Source organism: Macrobrachium nipponense, chromosome 13 (assembly GCF_015104395.2).
Source record: "Macrobrachium nipponense isolate FS-2020 chromosome 13, ASM1510439v2, whole genome shotgun sequence".
Taxonomy (NCBI): domain Eukaryota; kingdom Metazoa; phylum Arthropoda; class Malacostraca; order Decapoda; family Palaemonidae; genus Macrobrachium; species Macrobrachium nipponense.
In genome coordinates, this window is record NC_087206.1 from 90,353,758 (window position 1) to 90,372,225 (window position 18,468).

General features: G+C 42.6%; 1 non-coding gene across 1 annotated transcript; it reads right to left on the reverse strand.

Annotated features, from left to right (window-relative positions):
- Positions 1 to 1,396: 1,396 nt before the first annotated feature.
- On the reverse strand, positions 1,397 to 1,537 carry LOC135225903 (U4 spliceosomal RNA). The gene has a single exon (XR_010317117.1). It is a non-coding gene; the product is annotated as a U4 spliceosomal RNA (small nuclear RNA).
- Positions 1,538 to 18,468: the final 16,931 nt, after the last annotated feature.

Here is an 18,468-nt window from a genome sequence, read left to right on the forward strand (position 1 = left end):
CTATACGCCCTTCTGCAATCTGAGTTTCACTTGATTTTGTCAAAGGCTGAAATGGTATTGTAAGCTGTTTTGCTTTGGATGAATCAGCATTTGCCCCTGTGTTTTTTTTTGTTTTCCCGTGGAGCTTTCAAATCACATAACTTAGGCGCAAGAACACACTGACAAAATTTACAACTAGGTACACTTTCACCACTTCCCTTCTTTTTTTTCAGTTAACCAATGTTTTAATTCTTCATCTTGAAGCCACTCCCTTCGGAATTTCTGTGTATACCGCGTCTTGGGCATTTTGAATCTAGATTCAATATGCGATCGTCTATCTCAATTAACAAAGGTCAACGACTGACTTGCGCGAGTCCGATCACACTCTATGAAGTCTACAACTGAATGAAATGAACTAATGTTTTGGCAGCGATGGAAATCATGGTTCAATATTATCTTGTTTTTCAATTTCTGTCTCAGTAGCAAACACGTGATTTGCTCTAGGGGCAGATTACTGTCTCCTCCTTCCAATCAGGAAAAAACAAACGGGAGTTGTCACCACAGGCAAAAACTAAGTCTTAATGAAGGATATATAAAGACCAAATCTGAGTGCATCCTTAATTCATATGCTCTGGACTTGGGTAGAAAGAACGACCTCCCATTAGAAAGCGATGCCAATTCTCCTAATTCCACACACACGTCTCAATTAAAAGTGGTGAAATATCATAGATGTGGCACAAATGTCGCCATGCCCGGCAGGTCACCGTTTTTATAGGATTAATGACTTTGGGTGTAGCACCCACAAGGGAATTTCCTCCTCGAAAGTCAAATGCGGACGTCCTAAAGTCAAACCAATTTACGAGCGGACTCCGAGCCCATTTGCGACAGATCCTCTGACCATTTTAATCCACACCTGGCTTGACCTCTTTAATCGATGGGCAGACTAAAGATAAAAAGAAAAAGGGTAGTTTAATTCCCTCGCTAACCCAGATTTGAATGGTCAAAGTATATAATCCTTTAATTTGGTACTGGTCCCTCTAAATTGTTTTCTTCATTTTCTTTTTTGTTTTGTAAACCAATTTCATGCAGCACTTTACGAAATGATATAGTTGGTAACTTTGTGGCAACTGTTAGTACTTGCACTGCAAGTTTCAAGTATCGAAAATTCTAAAAAAAATTATTTTTAGTGAATCAGATTGGAATAAAATGATTTATGAAATAAAAAACCTATTAAAAAGGACCCCCAAAAAAAAAAAAAATCCAGAAAACCGCTAAACATTTTCAAACACGGCTAACTTTCCCGCTAGGCGCTAAACCCACTTTCTTCCCGCGAGACTGAAGCAAAAAGATCCAGGATCCTAGCCCCCGGGACAAACAAAACCGCTTAAAATGGCAAACACTATACCAAGATTAGTGGCCCAAGTTAGGGCTGATAAAAATTGCCATCGTTGTCGGTCTTTCACGTCAACTAGGCGGGGTATTGGGAAAAGTTTTCAACTAGCAATAATCGCACCTCGGTTATCCCTCATTGGTTACGATACTGCCACTGCGCAAAGCTGACGTCTTGTCCCACCAATCCAAACCTGATTCACTAGACTGACGACTGGGTGATGGATAACGCAAATCTCATGTAAATTACGTGGTTTACGTATACTTGTTAGTGATCAAATAATAAGTTCTATCAAGGATAAATTATTGTTCATATTTTTAGAGAAGTAATTGAAATTTAAACTGTCTAATATGTGCTCAAATTTGATGAAATATGATGGCATTCAACCAAACAGTGGCGATATGTTCAGCTCTAGGAATTATTGGTACGTTTTCTTTACGTTTTCTTTGCCAAATTCTCTATAACTACAAAAAATTCAACAAGCTAAAGATACTTTGATTTAATTCTTTCTGAAATTATTTTTACATATCCTGAGCTATTTATGAAGGAGCACTTATCCCCAAACCACCCCCATGAGAAATGATAAATTTGCTGGTATAACTGAAAAAGGTACAAATGTAACTTTTTCTAAGGTTGCGGTAATTCCTCTCTGGTCAAGTCAACTAGGCCAAATCCCATACCATTAGGCCAAATTAGAATGAATTCCCTAATTATTCTGAAATACTACCCTTCATTGCAGATCATTCTGAAGTTAGGCAAATAAATATATGCAATGGCCAAAACTTATAGAAAATGGGGTTTCTTTAATTTCGGCTTTTCAATTAACTTGGAATTCTTTCTTAAGTGGCATTTACCATAAGATATTGCAATTAATAATACACCTTAATATGAATTTGCAAGGATTTCAAGCTGCTCAGGGGCAAGACCTAGTGCTGACATATATAACCAGCTTAATCTAACCTGACTGATATTGACTTCTCATGCTTCCAGTACCACCAAAAATGTTGCCCACGTGGAGTGGGATTAACGATACCTAAGAATCTACTGCTTAATTATGCTAAATACCGTCTCTATTCTTGCCTCTTCAGTCGTCTTTTAATCTGAAACAACTCTGTTTGTCAATCACCTATATGGCTTTTAGGAACCCAATTGATCATTGATCTTCGATTACAACAGCATGTACTACTGGCATGTACCCTGGTTACCAGAGCAGTCCATCACTAAAACTATATCATGATAGTGACAAGCTCTTGCTCTCAAGAGTATTCTGTCATTAGAAATGACAAGTACAAGCTCTTCGTCACAGAAGCAGCCTATCATTGACAATGTCTTAGAATTGACTAGTACAGGCTCCTGCATTAAAGAGCAGCCAATCATAAAAAGTGGCAAAAAATGGCATCTACAAGCTCTTCTCAGGAGAGTAGCCCATCACTAAGTGTCTTAGAAATGGCTGGTATAGGCTCTTGCTCTCAAGAGCAGCCTATCACTGAAAGTGCCTTAGAATTTAAGGTACAGGCTCCTGCTCTCAATAACAGCCTATCAATGAAAGTGCCTTAGAATTGCCTGGAGCAGGCACTTGCTTTCAAGAACAGCCTATCACTGAACATAGCTAAAAAATAACCACTGGTAAATACTCTTATTCTTTAAAGCACCGTAACAAACAAAGTGCCTTAAAAATGGCTGGTACAAGCTCTGGCTCTTTAGAGCAGCCTTTCATCAAAAGTTACTTAGAATTTAAAAGAAATCAGGCATCAAAAAGATAGCCAAACTCTCGAAAATATTGTTTTCAAATTGAAATATTTTTGAAAACTTTTAAATAAGTGGCAAAAGATCTTGCTCTCAAGAGAAGCCTATCATTGAAAGTGGTTTAGAAATTGATGGTATACAGGTAGCTGCTATTAAGAGCAACTTATCATTGAAAGAGGCTTAGATATAGTTGGTACAAATTCCCGATATTAAGAGCAACCAATCTTTGACTGTAGCTTACAAATAGTGTTAAGAGCAGACTGTCACTGACAGTGGGTTAGAAATAGTTAGTACAGGCTCCTGATCTCAGGAGCAGCCTATCACTGACAGTGGCTTAGAAATAGTTGCTACAAATTCGTGATATCAAGAGCAGCCAGTCATTGACTGTGGCTTACAAATAGTCTCAAGAGCCTGTCATTGGCAGTGGGTTAGAAATAGTTGGTACAAGCTCCTAATCTCCAGAGCAGCCTATCATTGATTGTGGCTTAGCAATAATTGGTATACAATTAAGCTCCTGATCTCCAGAGCAGCCAATCACTGAAAGTGGCATAGAAATAGTTGGTACAAGCTCTTGATCTCAAGAGCACCCTATTATTAAAAGCGACAAATTGTTGGTACACACTCCTCCTGATCTCAAGAGCATCCTATCAATGCAAAGAACTTAGAAATAGTTGGTACAAGCTCCTGATTTTAAGAGCACTCTATCATTGAAAGTGGCTTAGAAATAGTTGGTACAAACTTCTGATCTCAACAGCACCCTATCATTAAAGTGACTTAGAGAAATAGTTGGTACAAGCTCCTTATCTCAAGACCACCCCACCCTATCATTGAAAGCAACTTAGAAATAGTTGGTACAAGCTTCTGATCTCAAGAGCACCCTATCATCGAAAGTGGCTTAGAAATAGTTGGTACTGTGAGGACAAGGGAGAGAGACAGGTAACTAGGTACTGATGTTTATTACAGGTAAACATGGGTTATAAATGAGGCTGAGGACGGATACGTAGTATCCAACCAAAAGCGAGAGAAACTGGGTCTGGGACAGCCGAGCTGTGTTTTCTTACAGACATATATACATAATAACTACAGATGTAGTCTGTGTTTATAGTTGGTAATTATATCGGCAGAAAGGCCAGAGAATTCTACATAAGGTGATGTACATAAGAATGTAGCATGTTGTTATAGTGGAATAAAAATAGCGAAACGACGTTACCTTACAGTACAAGGTCCTGATCTCAATAGCAGTCTATCATTGACTGTGGCTTAGAAATAGTTGGTACAAGCTCTTCATCTCAAGAGCTCTCTAGCATTGAAAGCGACAAATAATTGGTACAAACGCCTGATCTCAAGAGCACCCTATCATTGAAAGTGACTTACAAATAGTTGGTACAAGCTCCTGATCTCAAGAGCACCCTATCATTGAAAGTGACTTACAAATACTTGGTACAAGCTCCTGACTCTCTGCCAGAGTGAGAGACAGAGGATGTCTTGGACACTAGTCTCCAGCGACGACGCCGACTTCCACTGGCCGCCTTTGGACGCTCCTTCCTCTTGCCTCTGCGAGGCAGAGGAGGACCCTCCAAGCCCTCCAGCTCCTGAAGAAGCAATTTCTGCGCCGCCAAGCCCTTGTGTCACAGAATCTGACACGATTGCCGACGAATGGTCGACAGTTCGCTGACAGAAGAAGGCCAGGAGGAGGTTCCAGACGGGTGGGGATGCCCCACTCCAAGCAGCCGCTCCTACCACTGCTCCTACTACTGCTCCTACTACTACTCCTACTACTTCTGCTGGAACGGAACTTCCTAAGTTTCGAGTCACAGCAAGTGCTGAAAAGTCTGCTTACTTATTAATAGCAGACTTGGAAGGCCAAGTATAAGCATTTAAAAATGACTGTTAAAACCCAAACCAGGAATGCAGGAGATTTGATCATTTCTCCAAAAGATCGAGAAACAGCCGAGTTCCTGAAGAAGAACACTACTTTCCAGTTCCTTGATCCAAATGAACGGATCAAGAAGGCTGTGATTTGCAAGTTCACCCGACCTGCCTGCCCCTAGAACCGATCCTTCAGATGCAGAACGTCGTAGAGGCCCGGAGATGTATCGGAAAAGGAAAATCGGGAGAACCGACGAAAAGGTCATTGCCACTTTCAAGGGACATATCCCAAGTCATGTTTCCCTCGGAGTATGGGGAAATTTCCCCACAGAAGCCTTCACACCTGAGCCCCTACGATGCTTCAAATGCCAAAAGTTTGGGCATCACAGCAGCCGCTGCAAAGGACAAGAGAAGTGTGGGATACGCAGCCAGCCACACCCCACCAAACAATGCCTTGACAACTACAAGAAAGGTGAAGAAGTGACCAGCAAATGCCCGAATTGTTCCAGCCAACATCATGCCTGGAAACAAGCGCTGCACTGCAAGATTGGAGCTAGTTGCGAGGATGAAAGGCATTCCTCCCCCCAAGGAGCCGACTCTGAAGCCATCTAAACAACGAGACATCGAAGCCACAGCAAATACCCACTGCACCACAGCAACAACTGTCGCCAAAACCACATAGACAACGTCGTACACCAAGAAAGAAAGTCGACTACACACCGAAACCAAGAGTACCTGCGCCATCACCTTCACCAAATCCCATCCCACCTCCTCCAAAAACCGACCCTCTCCCTTCCCTCACCTGTTCCCCAACTCCAACTCCTTCCTCCTCCAGAGTTCCAGCCAGTGCCAGCAGAGAGAGAGATGAAACAGCCAGTGACTGTGTTACAATCACAGTAGAAGGGATACTTATTCTCTTCGAGAAGTTGACAGGGAAACCTGTCGACAGGAAGGCACTGCTGGAAGTCATACAACCACACCTCATACAAAATCCTCATTCAAAAGCAACTGCTGTTCGATTCGAATAAGCAGCTAAAATTCAAGATGACATAGGAAATTTTAATTTCCACAAAAGAGAATGATGAATTCTTTGGAGTATTCTCCAAAAGAGTTTCTTGCTTTTTCTTGATCTAAAATGTTTCCATTTCATTCCTGATTTTCTAACACTCAATCAGGACTCTCTGCTGTAAAACTTTCTCTCATACTGATGGGTACCGTAAGGTTTAATGGGGTTTGTAACCCTGCCTGTCCTTTTCTTCCTTTCATTTATAACCACCATCATTTCTCATTCCAGATCACATCTACTGTTACGGGCTGCTCATAGAGCAAGAGCCCGTGCTGGCATTTATGCCAGCTTAACCTTCAACAACAACAACAACAACAAGCTCCTGATCTCAAGAGCACCCTATCATTGAAAGTGAATTAGATATAGTTGGCACAAGCTCATGATCTCAAGAGCACCCTATCATTGAAAGTTACTTACAAATAGTTGGTACAAGCTCCTGATCTCAAGAGCTCCCTATCATTGAAAGTGACTTTCAAATGGTTGGTACAAGCTCCTGATCTCAAGAGCTCCCTATCACTGAAAGTGACTTACAAATAGTTGGTACAAGCTCCTGATCTCAAGAGCTCCCTATCATTGAAGGTGACTTACAAATAGTTGGTACAAGCTCCTGATCTCAAGAGAACCCTATCATTGAAAGTGACTTTGATAAATAGTTGGTACAAGCTCCTGATCTCAAGAGAACCCTATCATTGAAAATGACTTTGATAAATAGTTGGTACAAGCTCCTGATCTCAAGAGCACCCTATCATTGAAAGTGACTCACAAGTAGTTGGGAACAAGCTCCTGATCTCAAGAGAACCCTATCACTGAAAGTGACTTCGAGAAATATTTAGTAGAATTTCCTGATCTCAAGAGCACCTTATCATTGAAAGTGAATTAGAAATAGTTGGCACAAGCTCCTGATCTCAAGAGTACCCTATCATTGAAAGTGAATTAGAAATAATAATAATAATAATAATAATAATAATAATAATAATAATAATAATAATAATAATAATAATAATAATAATAATAATAATATATTGGAAGGAGACCCTCTTTCAAACAAGTTTTATTGAAAGATATTGCTGCATCAGCTGCATTCAACTTGTAAATAGTCTTCTCTATTTTTCTAACAATAGCTTTCTCTCTGCTACTACAACTGGCGAGTATGCGCCGATATTGCTCATCAGGAGGAGTCAATTTCGGGGATATTGCTTAAAATTTATTTATTTGTCACAGTACATGAACAAATAAAAAATACAAGTCGATCTAGTGGCCAACGTTTCTCTCGGTATCATCCGAGCATGATCACGGCAGTGGATCGGAGTAGACTGTAGGTGTTGTCAAGATCTACTCAATATATAGCGGCAGGTAAGCAGGGGGTCAACCGCGAGCTGCGTTTTCATTGGCTGGTGGCGCAATGCGCTCCAGCTATTGGTTGAAAGAAGTTTTCTTCAAGACGCTTCTCGTCGTTGAAGGTTGCGCTGTTGCAGCCTAGCTGATCGTCGAGGCTGGGGCAAGACTTCCCAAGGCGCTGTGTCACGACGGCTCGCGTTGTCATTGGCTGATGGGCTGCTTGTCTCATCTGGTATTCTTTGATCGGGAGTGTCGTTCGGTCTGGTATTATTTGTGCTATTATTTATGCACATAGGTCTCCTTAGGTTGGTGGGGAGGAAGAGCACTTCCTGCGTCGTATTCAATGAGGGCTTCTCTTGTTGTATGAGGAGTGCCTCGAGGAGTCGCAAGCGTCGCTGGTCAGGAGCCCTCCCTATTATCTTAATATTCTTGATAATACCGTCGCGGGAGATGGCTTCCTGGTGTGCTGTCATGGTATGGTTTTAAATTGCCCCTTCTTGTGCGTGGCAAGAAATCCTCTTGGACAGTTTCATAGAAGTCATACCAACGTAAGAGCCGGGACATCCACGGACGGGGCATGAGAATTGGTAGACTACATTCGACTGTTTCAAGAGGTCTCTTGCTGGGGGGGTCGGGTTGTTCTTCATGATAAGGTTGCAGGTACGTCGATTTTGGTAATAAATCACGAGTTCGAGTTCTTTGTCGACTTCGGTGGGGGTCACATTTTCTCTGATGATTTTTCTCAATGCATCTTCGTCCTCACGGTGACGTGCGTGCATTCTGGCTTTGTAAAACAGCTTGATCTTCTCATGGGGGTGGGGCTGCGGTCCCTCACTCTCGCTATACCACCGATCCAAGACAAGGATATGAAGAAACGCTTGCGGGACATCACTCGGAAACTCATTTCTCTCAATGGGGGCAAGCTTCGGATGCTGCAACTGACAGAAGGGTACATCAATCGAACAGATTATGATCCTACACCTGACCAGGATGAACTGCTACGGTTAGGCCTGAACTGCCACATTATCTCCAAACCGAAACCCCTGGAGAAAAGACTAGAAGTTGAGTTGCTGCTTGATTCGATACAACAATATGAAAGCCGCAATCTCGTCAGCACTTCCGACTCCTTGCAGCCCCTCCTGCTTGCAGAAGCCCTCACGGAACGCGGCACATACAATAGTGGTATCCTCTCCCGTGAGATGAAAGAAGCAGCGAAGGCCCTACGTCAACAAGAAGACATAACTGTGCGCCGTGCAGACAAGACAGCAGCCTTCGTACTGATCAAGACGGCGGAGTACCACCAGAAGTTGGATGCCATCTTGTCTGACAGTACCAAGTTCGAGCGCCTTACTAAAAACCCTACAGACGAAATAAAAAAAGAAGCCAATGACATCATTAGCAGTGTCAACGCAGCCACCAATGCCGTGCACCTCCCGCCCATCATCGGAGATTACACACTTGGTTATCTGTACGGCAAAGTTAAAACACACAAAAATGGAAACCCTCTCCGCCCCATCATCAGCCAGACACCCGCCCCAACGTATGGACTGGCTAAGCGCCTTAATCAAATCTTGACGCCCTACGTACCAAGCCGATATAGCCTGCGCTCCTCTACGGAATTCCTCGAAGAAATCCGAGACTCCCCAGGAACAGGAACTATCGCCTCCTTGGACGTAGAATCGCTTTTCACAAACGTTCCTGTCGACGAGACCATCGATATCATTATGGACCGCATCTACAGGGACCCTTCTATACCCCAGCTAAATATCCCAAGAGTATCCCTGCGGGCACTCCTCGAGATATGTACGAAGAAGGCCCCTTTCTCCACCCACAAAGGCCAGATGTTCCGACAAAAAGACGGAGTCGCGATGGGTTCCCCTCTCGGTGTCCTATTCGCCAATTTTTATATGGGTACTGTGGAAGAGAGAGTTTTCTCCAATATAAGAAAACCCCGTAAATACGCCAGATATATCGACGATATCTTTGTACATGCCGAGAATGAGGAAGAGGTTGAAGCTGTCCGGCGCATGTTCCAGCAGTGCAGTTCGCTGAATTATACCGTCGAATTCAGCAACGAAGGCCGGCTCCCCTTTCTCGACGTCCTCGTCTCCAAGACCGACGATGGTCTAAAAACTTTGGTATATACAAAGAAAACAAACTTAGGACTTTGCCTGAATGGTGACAGTGAATGTCCTGCACGGTTCAAGAACACCACAGTCAGGGCCTACATTCGGAGGGCCCTCACGCACTGTTCTTCCTGGCAGGACACTCCACAAAGAACTCGACCGAGTCACTCAGGTACTCATTAATAACGGGTATCCAAATCGACTTATTAATAAAAAAGTCCCGTCCGAACGGCGTTGGATCGGTGGTATAGCGAGAGTGAGAGACCGCAGCCCCACCCCCATGAGAAGATCAAGCTGTTTTACAAAGCCAGAATGCACGCGGGTCACCGTGAGGACGAAGATGCATTGAGAAAAATCATCAGAGAAAATGTGACCCCCACCGAAGTCGACAAAGAACTCGAACTCGTGATTCATTACCAAAATCGACGTACCCGCGACCTTATCATGAAGAACAACCCGACCCCCCCCAGCAAGAGACCTCTTGAAACAGTCGAATGTAGTCTACCAATTCTCATGCCCCGTCCGTGGATGTCCCGGCTCTTACGTTGGTATGACTTCTATGAAACTGTCCAAGAGGATTTCTTGCCACGCACAAGAAGGGGCAATTAAAAACCATACCATGACAGCACACCAGGAAGCCATCTCCCGCGACGGTATTATCAAGAATATTAAGATAATAGGGAGGGCTCCTGACCAGCGACGCTTGCGACTCCTCGAGGCACTCCTCATACAACAAGAGAAGCCCTCATTGAATACGACGCAGGAAGTGCTCTTCCTCCCCACCAACCTAAGGAGACCTATGTGCATAAATAATAGCACAAATAATACCAGACCGAACGACACTCCCGATCAAAGAATACCAGATGAGACAAGCAGCCCATCTGCCAATGACAACGCGAGCCGTCGTGACACAGCGCCCAGGGAAGTCTTGCCCAGCCTCAACGATCAGCTAGGCTGCAACAGCGCAACCTTCAACGACGAGAAGCGTCTTGAAGAAAACTTCTTTCAACCAATAGCTGGAGCGCATTGTGCCACCAGCCAATGAAAACGCAGCTCGCGGTTGACCCCCTGCTTACCTGCCGCTATATATTGAGTAGATCTTGACAACACCTACAGTCTACTCCGATCCACTGCCGTGATCATGCTCGGATGATACCGAGAGAAACGTTGGCCACTAGATCGACTTGTATTTTTTATTTGTTCATGTACTGTGACAAATAAATAAATTTTAAGCATATCCCCGAAATTGACTCCTCCTGATGAGTAATACGGCGGCAATACTCGCCAGTTGTAGTAGCAGAGAGAAAGCTATTGTTAGAAAAATAGAGAAGACTATACATTTACAAGTTGATGCAGCAATATCTTTCAATAAAATAAAATAATAATAATAATAATAATAATAATATCCTTTATTTCAGCTCAGGGCCATATACATGGAATATACAAAATACAGACAGTAACATACACAATCTAGATACTACATGAGACATGATAAAAAAAAAATGAATAATTGGCACTTATCCACAAAATAGCTGAGGTAGCATAAAAGATAGTAAACATAATACTGGTAATAACAGTAATAATATTGGTGAGGAAAAAAATATGCATAGAGAGTAATAACAGTTAGTGCACATGTTATATAACTTAAATTTCAACTAGAGACCTTAGGTGGTTACAGTAGTCAGGTCCAGAGAGCTAAATACAAAAATTGAATGTAAAAAAAAAACTAACTTGATAGTAATCACAGTAGTAATACAAAATTAAAATATCAGCAATAAATGTAATAATGACAAAATCTGCAGATGACATCTTGCCAATACAGAGATTAGGTCCTTTAGGGGACAAGGCCTCACTTTCCCATCTTTCCCACAATGTAGATTTTCTTCTTGGTTCACTCCTTAGGATGCTTTGTATGAGCGAGTTACTGCCGTTTCTCACTTGGGTTACCAGACTGGACATTGTTCGCCTAACAATGATTTTTAAATTGTCCAGGTGGTTTTCTATGAACATCTGTGTGGCGGAGTGGTAGCGGGGAGTGTTTGTGAGGCATCTCAGAATGTCATTGTGCACAACAGTGATGCGTCTCATGGTCTCTCGGGTATAGTTCGTCCAGAGGGAGCACCCATAGATACTGTAGCAGTACGAGCGGAAGAGCAGCAGTTTCAAGTCTCGGTGACAGAAGGCAAACCTCCTTGAAATCATGTTGCCAGTTGCCCATAGTTTACGATGCCTCTGTTCAATGTCTGCCGTATCTTTTAGGTCGTCGGTGATAATGTGGCCCAAATACGGAAATTCGTACACAAATTCCAGCTGATGGTTTCCGAAGAAAATTTGTGGTTCTGCAATATGCTTAAGCGATCTCAGGAGCAGCGATATGCACTGAGTCTTGGTTTCATTGTAGATTATATCAAATTCCACTGCATATTGGCGGCAAGTGCCGATGAGTCGTTGGAGACCTTGCACTGATGGGGAAATCAAAACCATATTGTCGGCGTAACAGAGGTTGTTTATAGTTGTTTCATTGACAGTGCATCCGATTGGGAGTGAGTTCAGTTTGACATTCAAGGCATCTGTGTACGTATTAACCCTTAAACGCCGAAACGGTAAAAATCAAAAACTCCCCCAAATGCCGGAGCCGGTTTTGAGCGAGTGTGGAAGCGGAAAAAATAATTTTTTCAAAAAATCACAGCGCGCTTAGTTTTGAAGATTAAGAATTCATTTTTGGCTCCTTTTTTTGTCATTGCCTGAAGTTTAGTATGCATTCATCAGAAATGAAAAATAATATCATTATCATATGTAAATAATGCGATATATGGTAGCGAAAAAAAAAAATTCATACATAATTGTATTAAAATCACGCTGTGCAAAAAACGGTAAAAGCTAACGAGTTTATTTTTTTTCGTTTTATTGTACACTAAATTGCAATCATTTTGATATATAATACATTGTAAAACAATAAAAGCAACACCGGAAAAATATTATCAAAAAATGATGAACGAATTCGTAACGCGAGGACGTAACAAAATGTTTTTTTTTTCAAAAATTCACCGTAAACTTAAATATTGTTCTAGAGACTTCCAATTTATTTCAAAATGAATAAAAATTATTGAATATTACGATACTGTAAGAGTTTTAGATTAGAATTGCAGATTTTGACCATTTCGGACGAGTTAAAGTTGACCAAATGTCAAAATTTTTATATATATATTTTTTTATATGCACATATTTCGGAGATGAGAAAAGCTACAACATTCAATTATTTTTTACTGTATTCTTCATACATTTGTGCACATTTTGATATATAAAACTTTATAAAACGGCTAATATGAAAAGGAGCAAATATTAGGATAATGCGATGTACACATTTCGGAGATTTTCGGCCGCGAAGCGGCGCACGGAGGGAAGAAAAATATTTTTTTTCAAAAATTCACCATAAATCACAATATTGTTCTAGAGACTTCGAATTTGTTTCAAAATGAAGATAAATGACTACTGAAGATTACTAGGCCGTAAGAGTTTTAGCTTACAATTACGTTTTTCGACCATTTCGGTTGCGTCAAAGTTGACCGTACGTAGTTTTTTTCCCAATCATCGTGATTTATATGCCCATATTTCAGAAATGAGAAAAGCTACAACATTCAATTATTTTTTATTGTATTCTTCATGAATTTGCGCACATTTTGGTATATGAAACTCTATAAAACGGCTAATATGGAAAGGAGCAAATATTAGGATAACGCGATGTACACATTTCGGAGATTTTCGGCCGCGAAGCGGCGCGCGGAGGGAAGAAAAAATTTTTTTTTTTCAAAAATTCACCATAAATCACAATATTGTTCTAGAGACTTCGTATTTGTTTCAAAATGAAGATAAATGACTGGATATTACTAGACCGTAAGAGTTATAGCTTACAATTACGTTTTTCGACCATTTCGGTTGCGTCAAAGTTGACCGTACGTAGTTTTTACCCAATCATCGTGATTTATATGCCCATATTTCAGAAATGAGAAAAGCTACAACATTCAATTATTTTTTATTGTATTCTTCATGAATTTGCGCACATTTTGATATATGAAACTCTATAAAACGGCTAATATGAAAAGGAGCAAATATTAGGATGACGCGATGTACACATTTCGGAGATTTTCGGCCGCGAAGCGGCGCGCGGAGGGAAGAAAAATATTATTTTCAAAACTTCACCATAAATCACAATATTGTTCTAGAGACTTCGAATGTGTTTCAAAATGAAGATAAATGACTGAAGATTACTAGGCCGTAAGAGTTTTAGCTTACAATTACGTTTTTTGACCATTTCGGTTGAGTCAAAGATTGACCGTACGTAGTTTTTTCCCCCAATCATCGTGATTTATATGCACATATTTTCAGAAATGGGAACGCTACAACATTCAATTATTTTTTATTGTATTCTTCATGAATTTGCGCACTATTTTGATATATGAAACAACTATAAAACGGCTAATATGGAAAGGAGCAAATATTAGGATAATGCGATGTACACATTTCGGAGTTTTTCGGCCGCGAAGCGGCGCGCGAAGGGAAGAAAAATATTTTCAAAAATTCACCATAAATCACAATATTGTTCTAGAGACTTCGAATGTGTTTCAAAATGAAGATAAATGACCGGATATTACTAGGCCGTAAGAGTTTTAGCTTACAATTACGTTTTTCGACCAGACCATTTTCGGTTGCGTCAAAGTTGACCAGTACGTAGTTTTGTTTTTTTCCCAATCATGCGTGATTTATATGCCCATATTACAGAAATGAGAAAAGCTACAATATTCAATTATTTTTTATTGTATTCCTCATGAATTTGTGCACATTTTGATATATGAAACTCTATAAAACGGCTAATATGGAAAGGAGCAAATATAAGGATAACGCGATGTACACATTTCGGAGTTTTTCGGCCGCGAAGCGGCGCGCGGAGGGAAGAAAAATATTTTTTTTAAAAATTCACCATAAATCACAATATTGTTCTAGAGACTTCGAATTTGTTTCAAAATGAAGATAAATGACTGAATATTACTAGACTGTTATGTATTTTGCTTACCCAAAAATACCAACATAAAAAACAAAAAAAAATAAAGAAATATATATATATAACAGATATATATAAATAAAATAATAATGTATGTGTTTCTTTAATTTATTTTTACATTTTCCGATTCTGGTACGAATACATAAATAAAAGGAATGCAGGTGACCACTTTTCTTTTTTGCCATACAATGAAATAATCGTATTCATGCATAGATATGGAGATATAACAACTTGAAATAATAAATGAAAAAATAAATATAAAACAAATGCAGAATACTCACTCCTAATCCTGACTCTTCGTTCTATTCTTGTTTTCTCCCTCCTCCATTGAAGAGTCTTGCATTTTTTTCCTCTCGACATGACGAGGTACAGGTGGAGGAGGAGACGCGCGCCTTACGGCTGCTGGGATAGGGCGCGGTCTCGTAAGCCCTCCCCTGACCGCCGCTGAGTCGCACTCCAATAGAAGACCGCACTGTGGTATTTGCGGTCACACTCCCCCGAAACCTGCATAGAGCTATCTTGTAGGTGCGACAGAAGAACCGGGTGTCTCTCCTTCTGCCATTCATATGGCACACCCGGCACCGTTTCTGCCTGCGCCCTTCTAGGAGATCCAGTGAGTGATCCCCTGGCATCAGCCGACACGGAGGGTCCACTACCTGACGAGAAGGGGTGGTGCGGGCGGGGGCGGCAGCAGGGGCGTCGGCAGCAGGGGCGGCGGCAGCAGGGGCGTTGGCACCTCTATGACCGAAGTAGGCACCCTCCCTTTTAGGTCCTGACCTTTCCTGTTACCCGGGGAGAAGATGAGATTCAGAGAGGAGAGACGGAGAGAGAGGCCCATAGAGAGATCAGAAGTATGAGAGAGAGAGAGCAGAAAAAGGGAGATCTACAGCTCAGGGCAGGGGGGCAGTGATGGAAGGCCACTCATCGGGATCAAAGTTGATGAGGGCATTCCCGGCTACCTCTAGGAACTGTATGTGGGACAACCTCGGAAGATTGTCACCGCAGTACCCACAGTACAGTATGTAGGCATTTTGGAGGGCCAACTGAAGGATGTATTTGAGGAGCTTTTTTTGTGTCCACCTCCTGGTTCTCCTGGCGAAGGGATAATACTGGATGAGCTGATCAAAGAGATCAACTCCTCCCATGTGCCTGTTGTAGTGCTCAATGACGGTAAGGCGGTCTAAACGAAACTCCTCATACACAACTCGGCCCTGTCGACGTGTCTTCTTCCGCTGCACGATCTCCTCTTGGACAGGTTCATGGCTCGTCGAAATCATGGGGACGAGTCGGACACCCTTCCAACAGATGACAAAGATAGCTCCCTTCCGCCGCCACTGTGTCTCTCCTCTTGCCAGATATTGCGGATGGCTAGTGAACCTCTTGAGGGAATTCGGGGCCCCACGCACCAACCGAAGGGTACCACTGACGTGAACACCTGCTTCATACAGTTCCTGGGCCAGGGATACCGAGTTATAATAATTATCCATAAACAGGTGGTATCCCTGGTTACGGAAACGATCCACAAGCCCGAAAACAGTGTCACGCAACGTGGAGAAGACCCCGGAATACACCGAAAAGTCCACGACGTAGCCAGTGTTGGCCTCGGTAATAAAAAAAAAGTTTCACGCCATTATTTTCTTTCGGTCTTTCTTGGGGGTTTTATAACACTTTTGGGATGCTTAGACGTCCTTTGTAAGGCATCATCCCCTCATCCAATGAAAGGTTCTTTCCAGGAATCACGAGAGTTACACAGCGTTCACGGATATAATCCAACACTGGGCGCACTAAAATGAGGCGATCAGAGTTATTCCGGGGTATGGCCCTTCGGTTGAAGGCGTTGAAATATCTGTCCAACGCCAGGAAAGTATCACGGGGCATAACGCCGGGCGCATTGGGCATACCTAAGAAAAAACTACGCCTCCAATATATCCTGACGTCGGAAGCAGGCAACAATCCAAAAAAAACATGGAGCCCCAAAAAATGCGCCATGTCAGGGAGGTTGCAACCCCGCCAACAATACGACAATGCCGTGCGCAATTCATCACGGCAGTACCTGGCGTAGTCTGCCGTCTCTGCTACCAGGTACTCCAGCAATTCCCGCATAAGGAAAAGCTGAACGAAACCCAGAGGAGTCAGGGGAACAGGTACGGTGAGGCCAGGATTTGCCGCGAATGGATGCATGGTAGGTGGTGTGGGGTCCTCTGTCCACCCATCCTCGCTTTCGGACGACCGAGATTCACTTTGGCTGCTCGCTCGACTATCCGACCTTCTACGTGCCCGTGTGCGCGTGCGCGGGTACGACTTCGAACACGAGACCCCCTCACTGGCCCATCTCCCTCACTCAAGCCTTCGCTTTCTGTATCATCATCATCGGCACGAAAACTTGAACTAAACTCTTCATCATCCCCCTCCTCAGATTCTCCCTCATACGCACTGAAACTACTGAACTCTAATTCACTTTCAGGATGTGACCCTCGAACGGACATTGGGGGCAAATATTCGTTGTCATCACTATCATCGGGAGTTATATCCTCATCACTTGATGACCATCCGCCATCAAAATGAGGACTTGCCACATACTCTCGATCGAGCTCTGATAAATATTCGTCAATGTCCCTTGGTTGGAGCCCTCCCAAATTCCTACGAATGCCGCTAAGGACGGCCCGATGCTTCCTTGGGGTTACTAACGGCAAATGAGACAATTGAGAAGCACTTTCATTGACACGTGGTCGCACAGAACGGCGTTGAGGAGCAAGGTCAGGTTGGGTGCTTGTTCCTTCCCCAGCATCCAGGTCCAAAACTCTCCTAACACGTTCCCTTCCGACGGGTAAAACGCGCCTTTCGCGTTTCATACAACGTCCAGACATCTCTACGAACGTCCTGTAGCAACACAAATGTTCAAAGTCTCGCACAAGCTCAGAAAAACGCGGTTCCGACAAAAGATCGCTCTCGAACGGTGCGTCGTTGATGCTGGCTGGGGCGAGAAGAAGGCATTTCGCGCCTGCGCACTTGGGTCACGCTTCAAAACAAAACAAAACCTTGATCCGAGAAATCCCAGCATCCCACAAGGCGCGTGATTCAAAAGTTTTCAGCTGGTAGGCCTATAAGTATTTTTCCGCGAATTTTAAAAAAAACTTTTTTGAGTCGACGTATGGTACGTCCATTCGGCAATCGGGGGAGATTTTGACTCGACGTTTACTACGTCCATTCGGCGTTTAAGGGTTAAACAGGTATGGAGAGAGAATGCCCCCTTGCCGAAGCCCGTTTAAAGAGCCGAAGGTGTACGATAATACGTTACCCCATTTGACACAGAATTGCTGTGTGGAGAACCAGCAATGTAAAATGCCAATTAGATACAGGGGTGTGCCCCTTTTATGCAGCTTCAGGAAGAGCTTCAGATAGTTTATTCTGTCAAATGCTTTTCTCACATCTACAAAACAAAGGAAAACAGGAGAGGCTGATGATAGGTAGTAGTTCAGCAATTCTTTCAGTATGTAGATGCATGTGTCATTTGAGAGGTTTGCTTTAAACCCGAACTGGTTGTCAGTGGAGTGTAGAAAGGGGAGAAGTCTCACTAGAAGAACCGACTCAAGTATCTTCGATGCGATCGTTGTGATTGCAATCTTCTGGTAGTTGCCAGGGTCAGCTGCATCCTTTAGCTTGTTTTTGATTAATGGTATCAAGTGAACTAAGAGTAGGGAGTCTGGAAGAAACCGGTGAATTATGCACACATTGAATAGGGCAGCTAGCAAAATGTAAATTATCAGATGGCAGAATTTGAAAGCCTCTGCAGGAAGACCATCACAGCTGGGCGATTTATTATTAGGTAGGCTGTTTATGGCATCGCTGATGTTACCTGGCGTAATAGGGTCTGCGAAATGAAATTGAATGTTGT